This window comes from Aulonocara sp. 'chitande type north' Nkhata Bay, linkage group LG16, assembly GCF_057382095.1.
Source record: "Aulonocara sp. 'chitande type north' Nkhata Bay isolate Kocher_YH1m ecotype deep benthic linkage group LG16, A_spYH_male_GT1.1, whole genome shotgun sequence".
Taxonomy (NCBI): Eukaryota; Metazoa; Chordata; class Actinopteri; order Cichliformes; family Cichlidae; genus Aulonocara; species Aulonocara sp. 'chitande type north' Nkhata Bay.
This window is the reverse complement of record NC_141359.1, coordinates 17,634,796-17,644,367: the sequence shown is the minus strand read 5'-3', so window position 1 is coordinate 17,644,367 and position 9,572 is coordinate 17,634,796. Positions and strand designations below refer to the sequence as shown.

At 41.5% G+C, this 9,572-nt stretch overlaps 1 long non-coding RNA gene across 2 annotated transcripts in view; it reads left to right on the top strand.

Moving 5' to 3' along the window:
- Positions 1–3,284: 3,284 nt before the first annotated feature.
- LOC147311265 (uncharacterized) overlaps positions 3,285–9,572 on the top strand; it is a 44,454-nt gene continuing 38,166 nt past the window's right edge. The window contains exons 1-3 of one of the 2 annotated variants that reach the window (XR_015125431.1): positions 3,285–3,878; positions 4,070–4,150; positions 4,229–4,410. This is a non-coding gene — a long non-coding RNA (uncharacterized LOC147311265). Of the gene's footprint in view, positions 3,879–4,069; positions 4,151–4,228; positions 4,411–9,572 lie in introns of those variants that run through there. The other variant, XR_015125430.1, reaches the window with a different exon arrangement.

Here is a 9,572-nt window from a genome sequence, read left to right as displayed (position 1 = left end):
AAACTTAATTAAAAATACCTTGTAGGAACATAGTACTTAGATAAATACTTTTTTTCTAAATCTCCAGATTGTTTTACTGTATTGAGATTTTAAATATAACCAGAGAGAAATTGGTGGCTGTATCGTGCAGTGCTACCACTTTACCTTTCTTCACTCACACTTTTCGATATATATTTTATTAACCAGTCGCAGCACCACATCTGATTTGTGTATGTACCTTGCCTGTGTGGGTTAGGGTACTGTAAATATGACTTTCATTAGTCCCATATGAGATAGGCAGAGTGAGATTCTTGCTGTGAGAAGAGAGGAATATGGCTTAAGAAGGTACAAAAATATCTCTGGATGTCATATAAAAAGGAGGTCAAGCTCATCCAGGGTGATGCTGGGGCCCAGATTAAGTTCCACTTATTTAGGAGTATTTATCTACAATTGGACATTTCGTTCCACCCGTGCTCCATCATTTTAAAGGTGTTTCTCTTCATATAATTGCATGTAATTCTTCAAGGTAAGTAAATGTATTAGCTGGCAAAGATGTTCGTAATATGTTATAGTGTATTTCTAAACTGGGGTATCCCGTGTTACGGGAAATCCTCCATATGAAATTTGTAGATGTAAGCAGACTGTGAAGATTGACATATGTTCAATTCCTGCAACTATCGGAACATTATATAGAACATTTTATTTAAAGTCCAGTAAAAGATGAAGACATTTTTTTTATTTTTATCATAAGTGAATAGCATCTTGGCAAATAAAAGCAATAAATATCTGTTTATGCAAACGTTCGAACACAAACGCTTGAAAACTTCTTTGTGGTTGTGGTTGTGTGATAGTTTAGTGCTTCAGCAAAAGTGGAAGACAAGTGTTTGCTGAAAAAACAAAGACTTAATTGCTTACATTATTTATACAGATACAACAGTGAGCTCAAAGGGTCACCGATAATGAGGAAATTATGGGCAATTGAGAAAATTACAGAAAATATCAAACAACTGATAGTGTGAAACATGCCTGTGCATTACTAAACTGTAGGGAAGCTGCACATTAGCTTAATTTAGTAACATCAGCCCACTGACACCATTGATCATGGAAATCCAAATAATATGTTGCTGGTAAATACACCGATTTTATTTGCCTTTATTTGCCTTCATAAATGTATGTTTTTGGATCCAAGCAGCCTATAGCAGTATACAGCACCACCTCAGTGCTATACACTGTATAACGCAGCATATAGCGTTTACTGATCTTAATATACAGACGAGCACGAGGCTTCAGGAGCCACAGGAGAATGCTACTCACTACTATATCCGGTTTGTTGTGTCAATGCCACCCCAGTTGTTCTCCGCATAGTAATACACAAATAAAGTGGGAGAAATTAATCCCTCTGGAGCCATTGTGGGCACTTCACGTCATCCTGCCCCGTGCTCCCAGCTGCTTCTGAGTGCACGCATGTGTGTGAGGCCACATAAATTCACAGACGTGTGCGTATGTAGGGATCTCTGAGTCATAGAAGGCCCACACTGAGATGAGATAAGAAGAAAATGTGTGATGTGTAACTTCAGGAGTAGAGAGTGGAAATGATGTGGCCTAAAGATCTCCAGAGTACTTATCTATCTATTACTATAATAATAACATTTACTTACGGCTGCCCAACATACCTGTAATCGGCTCCAGTATCCATGACAGCTTATTAGCATGCATTTGCTCCTGCTGTATTTCTTCAGTGACAATGCAGCAACATTTCTGAAAAGCATTGTTTGCTCACAAAATATATTTCTTAATCATATTAGTCACTGAGATGACAAAACGGCTGCATATCAAAATTATCTTGTGTGACTATGTGCAGTAGAATGTGTACTTGGATGAGAGTGAAAACATTTCTCCTCGTATCTTAACACAGCCTCACTTATGAGTTTCACATGTGTGGGTCAGCACAGCAAAGAGTATTATGGGCTGTTGTTTCTTAATTAAGAATGTATAAGAGGATTAGACTTCAAACGGTACAGTTTGTGTAAATTTGGTCTTTTCGCAGCAGTCAAGGCTTGGGTTATCTGTAAGGGTGGCGTAAGCCCATTTATTCTTTAATGTTTTTGTTTTCTGTCTGTACCCCCACCCACCCTTTTCCCCTTTAGTGGCCAAAGTAGCACAAAACATACCACTGGAGCCCCCCAGAACCCCCTTCAGTCTTTGCACCCCCCCCCCCCCCCCCCCCCCCTTCTTTCTGTTTCTCTGAAATAAGCAGTATTCTCTGGCCCTGTTTGATCCTTTGACTATGCAGGGGCTTCATGTCTGGCCAGTGTTTTTGGATCAGCAGGTAGTCGCAGGCAAGCTGTTAAAGGGGTCATCATTCTTCTCTCTCTCTGCTCCTCTCCGCTCCTCACACACAGATGGGGACCTGCTGAACTCTGCCAAAGGTCAGAGCTAAATTACATATTTTATGAATTCTTGCTTTGGTTGAGGCTTTTGAGAGGGGACACAGAATAATGAAATGCTGCCAGAAAACAATTATCTGACATTTCCATTAATCACACTGATGGTGTTATTTCATTGTCTGATTTATTTTTTTATTTTTTTTAGACGTTTCTGGAAATTTCCAGCCTCTTAATTCTTATTTCATGCTCATAACAAATTAAATTATCTTCTAGTCTTTAGTTTCTCCCACCCCCTCCACACCTCCTTTCTTCAAATTCGGCCTTTCCTCCATCCTGCGTGAGTTAAAAGGGACGTCTGAAATGTGTGATGTTCGGAGAGTAGACATTTTGGCTGGCATCCAGCTCATTGTACACCAGTCTGGACTGGGCTGCCATGCCGGCTTTAACACACAGTACAGCAGACAGATGACAACTGCCGGCACGCCATTCAAGACCTCAGAAACAACATCTCCCCACCATGTCTGATGCATTAGGAATGGAAATCAGTGATTCTATTGGTTTTACTGCCCATTTCCTTTGTTGTAAAAGGATGCCTTTTCCTTTGCTTGTTTCGATGCATGCTGAATTGAGTCAGTTTTTTCCCTTCACTTTTTTGTTTCCTGGCTGTTTTGGATTCTTAAGTGATGTTTTTGGGTGTGCATCAGTAAGCATATGTGTTTGCATGTTTTTGTACACCTGTGTATGCGTGTATGCATGTGTGTGTGTGTGTGTTTGTGCGCTATGCTATGTGTGAACATAAGTTGAGTTAGGTAGAGGTAATGGTTTGGTGTGTTTGGATAATTCCGTTGCCATCAGACTGCAGCATCTGCCATCAGATGTCTTCTCACCAGGGATCCCGAATGGTGCTGGAGACGCAAGTATATCTGCTTTCACACTGCTGAACATGACATTTGAACGTGCATGTACACGCAAAAAAAAAAAAAAAAAGAATGAAAGAAAAAAGAAAGTCTAAGCGTGCGTGCACACACACAAGCATGCGCGCACACACTTCACAGAGGCTGTGTGAGAGCCAGAATGCAGAGCCCGAGGGCTGTTGTGTCTCTGATGTTTGTATTGTTTACTCTGTTGTCCCAGTGCATGTAGGAGATTGTTGCCCACTTAGGCCTCACTCTAGCCTTGCATTATTTACTATGACTGGTGCGGACAGCAGGTTACTGTCCAGGAGAGCTGAAAGGCCAAGCAAAGAGAAGGGGGAATAAAAAAGCTGGAGATCGAAGGAGACAGAAAGAGATCATTGACTGTCTTTTCCCCCTATATTTGTTCACATACTGCTTCTCTCTGCTTTTCAGTTTGTCTTTGATCCCTTCTCCTCAAACTTCTGCCCCCTGGGTCACCAGCTGACAGACAACGAGAGGAGGGTGCCGCCTCTTTTCTTATCCACTCTTCTCTCGCTTTTTTTGCTGTTTGGGATACGTAGCGTTTTGCAGCCGGGGAACCATTTGGGAACCCCAGGTAAGTGAACCGAAGCCACACAGATGTTAATCTCCCCTTGGCCCCCTTCAGACATGCACTGAACTCCTCCAGCTCCTTCTAAGTCTCTTCCCCTCTTTTTCCACCTTTCTTGCCCTAAGTCTCAGAAATCTCATTGAAGACAGCAAAGTGTGAGTTGAAGTCTCCTGATTAAGTCTTTTTTAATCGAGGAGGATGAGGAAGTGGTGGCGGATAGGGGAGAGCGATGTTTCTCGCGGCTGCAGTAAGGCCCTTCACTTTGGGCATGCAGGCAGGTGAGCTTCTCATCTCACTCAGCTCCTCACCTCACCTCACTTCTCCTCTAACAATCCGGTTATCTGTGTCTATTACAGAAGGGTGGCTGATGGCCTGGCTAAATCCTCCTACTTCCAGACATGTTTTGGGGGCCCCTATCAGCTGGGGACAGGACCTTGAGCCTTGATGAGAAAACTGGTGCAGGGAAATTGAATTAGGCATTGTGTCTGGGTCTTCACTGATTGCTATTAGAGTTGGCCTGGAGCTGGGTGAAAGAGAGATGAGGAGAGTTAAGCCTGTCTGAGTGAACCGCTCTGCCCGTCTCATGTAGCAGAGCTCAAGTCATATCAGATTGAAACACTTGTCGTGTCAGTCTCTAACCATAAAAATCACCAGCGAAAATCAAGAAATGAAATAAATAAATAAATAAATAAATAAATAAATATATGTGTGTGTGTGTGTGTGTGTGTGTGTGTGTGTGTGTGTGTGTGTGTGTGTGTGTGTGTGTGTGTATGTAAAAAATGTTTACGATGAATGTGACAGGTCTTTAAGTTGGAGATGATGGATGGAGTCTGTGATGCAGACACTTCCTGTTTCTCTCGGTGCAGAGGCGCAGATGAAAGAGCCGAGGTGTGTTTTCAAACTGAGGAAGAACAATGGGTCAGAGGAAGAAAGAGTTCCCCTGACCTGACCCCCACTGCCTCCACCCACCCCAAACACCCTCCCACCCCACCCTACCCTTCTGTTGAGACTGGGGCCTGATAGTTCTGACATTACTGATCTCTTCTGGCTGACTCACACAAAGAAAGAGATAGGAGATACCTGTGGGTATTGTGTGCCACTGCTGCTGCTGCTGCATAAGCACCTGCCTCACTTAAGAATTTCACTGCAATTTGGAGAAAGTCAGTGCCTGATGGCAGACTTGTAAGATTTCCTCTCAGTTTTGAGACTGTTAAAGATCGTTTACGATTCTGTTTCATGCTTCTTCTATAGCTATTCCTACATTTTGCTTATGCATGGACTTTGTAGTGTATATTTAACATGCTGAGTTGCCATTTAGCCTACTAGCAATTTATTTAAGGGTACATACACTATTTAGAAGTAGGAAGACACAGTAGCTTTAATCGTATCACAATGAGTTATATACAGATCCACTAGGGTGTTTGCAACAGCTAGCTGTGTGAGTGTTTTCTCTGCCCTTTTTACAACCCCATCACATGTTACCTCCTTCAAGAAATCTGCAGGGGTGAATGACGATGGCTTCATCGCGTGGTTCATCACCCTTCTTAATACTGTGATTAAAACTGATCTCATAAAAAAAAAAAACATTTTCTTTGCAATCTGTGCTTTACTGCTATTGTTTTGACAGACATTTCAGGTAATTGTGATTTTAACCTCAGACTTCCTTGTTAAGACTTAATAGCACTGAAAGATATTGTTTTTTAAGCCTGCAAGTTTGCTTCAGTCTTGGTCTAATAAGCATTAATTATCTACATGCTTTACGTATAATCAGATCAGGTCATAAAAAACTTAAAGAAAACATGCTCTTGGGTCATCTTCAAATATATTCATACTGGAGGCAAAAACAGCATTTGTATTGACAGGGAAACAATCAGAATAAAGTCTCTGCAAACAGATGCAAATTATTGCTATTTCATTCTCTGGTAGCTTAAAATTGCAGATGCACAGAAATGTATTGTCTGCATGCACATATTTACTTTTGTACTACTAACACTGTCACTTGCATTGGTAACAATTAAGAAAAGAAGTGTATTCCTTTGTTGCATCTCTCAAGTGTTTCTAGAAAAGTGTTCAAATAAAAGGCAAAGGAAAGCAAATAACTGATTAACTGTGATTGTACAACCCTGGTCTTCCAGTTCTCCTGTGGGTAACCTCAGTTCACCCTACACGTTCAGCAAAGGCTTTACACCCTCCATAGGTGTGGGCCCAGCAACATTCCACATGGTAGCTCACACTGTGATAGCCTCCAGCTCTTCATATGAGGTATTCTGTGTGCGCGCACGCATCTGCTCGTGTGCGCGTATGTGTACACTGGCAGTCTCGCTCTTTTATTCAACGATAGCTCTTTCATCCTCTGTAAGAGGGCCACAGGGTCTTGCCCTCTGAGCCCCAGAGATGAAGTCTAGTGTTTATGTGCGTTAGATTTCCATCCCACAGAGCACGGCCTCCCTTTCTACTCACATTAAAGAAGAGATGTGGACAACAGCTTGGTGGTTTACTTTTTTCGTAGTAGTCAGTTTTTACAGGCAGTAAATATTTATAATAAATATTTGCTGGAAAGAAGTGTTACTGATCTATTTGTGGAATGTCTTCTTTTGCTCTGATAGAGCAATGTCCTCGTAACTGGCTTTTTTGGTCACGTTTAAACGAAGCAGAAAGGATGATGTATAGCAGTGTGCTTTGAAATATAAGCTGAGCACTCCTTGGCAAACAGTAAACTATTTGAGGGAATATTAAATCATATTGTGTAACCATGAAGTTATAAAATATAAGAAAGTCGTACTAATGCCGAATTAAAAACAAGAACCTCTCCATCACAATGGCAGATCTGTTTAAGCCACTGCTTAAAAGCATTGTACAAAAATCCTTGAAGAGATCAATAAACGTGCAGTTCTTAGCTCTAAGGTGGCACGACGTCGCCTGTTTATAGCAGGGAAAACCCATACTGTATGAAAAGTAAAAGCTCTCTCAGTAAAGCAAACACTAATGCACATTCATGTTTTCATTCAGACCCTCGCACACTCTGTGTGTATGCACACTATAGCACACACATTCACTACCCATAGCTGGTAGATGTACACACACAGCGCCTGCAAGAGTGGTGGGTCAGACTGGTAGCAGAGGCCGGAGTTGACCTCTAGTGAGTGTGTAGATTTATTCTAATCAGTACTCTGCTTCTGACAGGTTAACTGCTGCCCTCTGACCTGGGGAGCTCTCTGGGTGTCACCGTCCTTGTGTTCCCTGTCCACTTTTATCGGCAGCAAAAAGAAAATGTAAATTAAATGCAGCATAAAAATAGATGATGGGAGCTTGTTCCTCTCATCTATTTATTCACCCCGTCTCATCTCTCCCTCCTGCCTCTGTTTTTCTTTTTCTTTTTTGTTTAACAGCTGCATACTCAAAATGAAATGGATGAATACTGCTTTTTTTTTCTTACATTGCTCTCGCTTTCCTTTTTTGTATTCATCAACACGTAATACACAGCTGGAATAATAAAATCTGTGGAGGAGTAGAGGCAAGGACGTTCCCTGATACTTGACATGTGATGATCAGCTGTAGAGTTATATATGGGTAAAGAGAGCCCTGCAAACACATTAAGATGTAAAACCTTTCCTCCCATACATCAGTGGAAGCACCGTTGCCCACACATCACTCTGCCTTTTTGCAGCTGATTTTGGAGGGTAGTGTTACATCTTGTTGTGCCTTTTCAAAGCAGTACAGAGGGCACTCGAATTAGACTGCATTGTTATGCCTCCATCAGAGCAATTTTCCAGCAATGCCTCTAAAAGCCCTCACACACTTCATCAGTATTATTGTAATTCTTTAGCTCTAGGTTATTTGGCAGCTGCTGTGCCCCACTGGCAAATCCCATTCGTGATGCCGTCCCTTTCACCGCAGCCAGAGATCCATTGATTTTTCTTTTCTCTCTTCTTGCCTCACCCAATTCATTTCAGATTGCTCGATATGAAACATTTTAATTTCTGCTTGCACCTCCACTCGGATAACAGTCAGAGGTTTCCCTTTTCTTCCTTTTTGTGCAACATCGTTTTTTTTTCTGTCTCCTTTTTTTTTTACCAACTCTTTAACCAGTCAAAGGATCAGAGTAAATTGATTTACATCTTTCTTTTCACTTCCTGTTTTTGAAACTTTATTGATTTAAATGTGATTACAAGCAATGAAGAAAAAACTATTTAATATAAAGTGGAAGAAGCAGAAACAATAAGCTTTTTTGAACCTCATGTAAATCGTATATTTAAGATATATTTATCTGTAAAACAAATGTTAACCTCATACAGATTTACCATTGCATGTTTTCAAGTGTGTGCATACGTGCAGGTGTGTAATCAGCAGTATTCCCTCTATGATAGGGCATGGGAAGCTATGTGCAGTCTGACGGAACCTATTGATGTCTGAGAACACAGGCCCTACTTAATTAGTCCATCACACCCACTGCTTTGGTCTCTATAGGATCCCCGTAAGTGGTGGTCCTTTGCATATGCCATGCAATTTCTTAGGCAAGCCTGTGTTTTTAATTTTAAAATTATGGGGGGTAAAAAAAAACAACAACATTATATACGTCACAGGGGATAGCACCGTCTGGTTCACTTTGTGAGTCTGTCTGAGTGACTGTCTTCCTCTCCTTACACACCTGGAGGCTTTGTCATGTGTGTGTCTGACAAAATTTGTGCCACTCATTTTGCACATTAATCTAGGTGCCTTGCACTCGGCGTGCCAGACATTTTGGACTGTATCATTGATTTGGAATCGAGCTCTGCACTCCTTGTCCTTCACTTAGCGTTGAAATCGATGATGCCTGCCTCTGACCATGCATTAAAATCTGCCCACCGCTCTGCACACACACAGTCACACACACCACACACACGCCTCCACCCTTCCTCCCCTGGACTTTGACTCCTGCTTTTAATCTGCACCGTAGACCGTGTTTCTCCTTCACCACTGGACTTGGAAATGTGCCAGCATGAATATTCAGATAAGGTGGTTGCTATAATATCATATATTGCCTGCCGCAACGCACAGTGTGAGAGTTAACCCATGCACGATGCTGATGGAAAAAGCATCTAAAATTAAAAATCTTTTCTGTCTTTTATCTAAATCCCTTTTCAGGTACGGATAGCTGACATCGCTGGCTGTTCTGTCGTTCAAGCATAGGTCAGATTTGTGCAGTGTTTATATGCCTCTAGGTCCATCCTAGTAGATCTGCCATAGAAGTGTTCACAGAAAAGTTACCAGGGTGCCTACCTCGCATGCTGAGATGTCATCAGATTAATGGAAAGGAGCACATGGCCGAAATGGGTATTGTGCGAATGGTATTCAAGGCCACTGATCAATGGTCGTAACAGTGCTAGATGTGGTCATTATCCAAATGTACTGTTTATAAAGTTGAGGAAACCTCCAGCCAGCTGAGACTGAAGATATCAGTTGGATGAGTGATGAAACGTTTCTTCCATTAAAAATAAAATGTCTGGATGAACTGGGATTTCCTTAACTGGATGATAGAGCATGCTTCAAGACATTTTCACACATATTTTCTGCAGCTCTTAACTTTTCTAGACATTACTTGATGGAAGTGAGAATGCACATGTCCGATGTCTATAACTGACCTGACTCTCCCGATATTTATACTGAAAAATATTGGGAGAGTTCATAATCTAAGCATCTTATACCGTTACAAGTTGATCT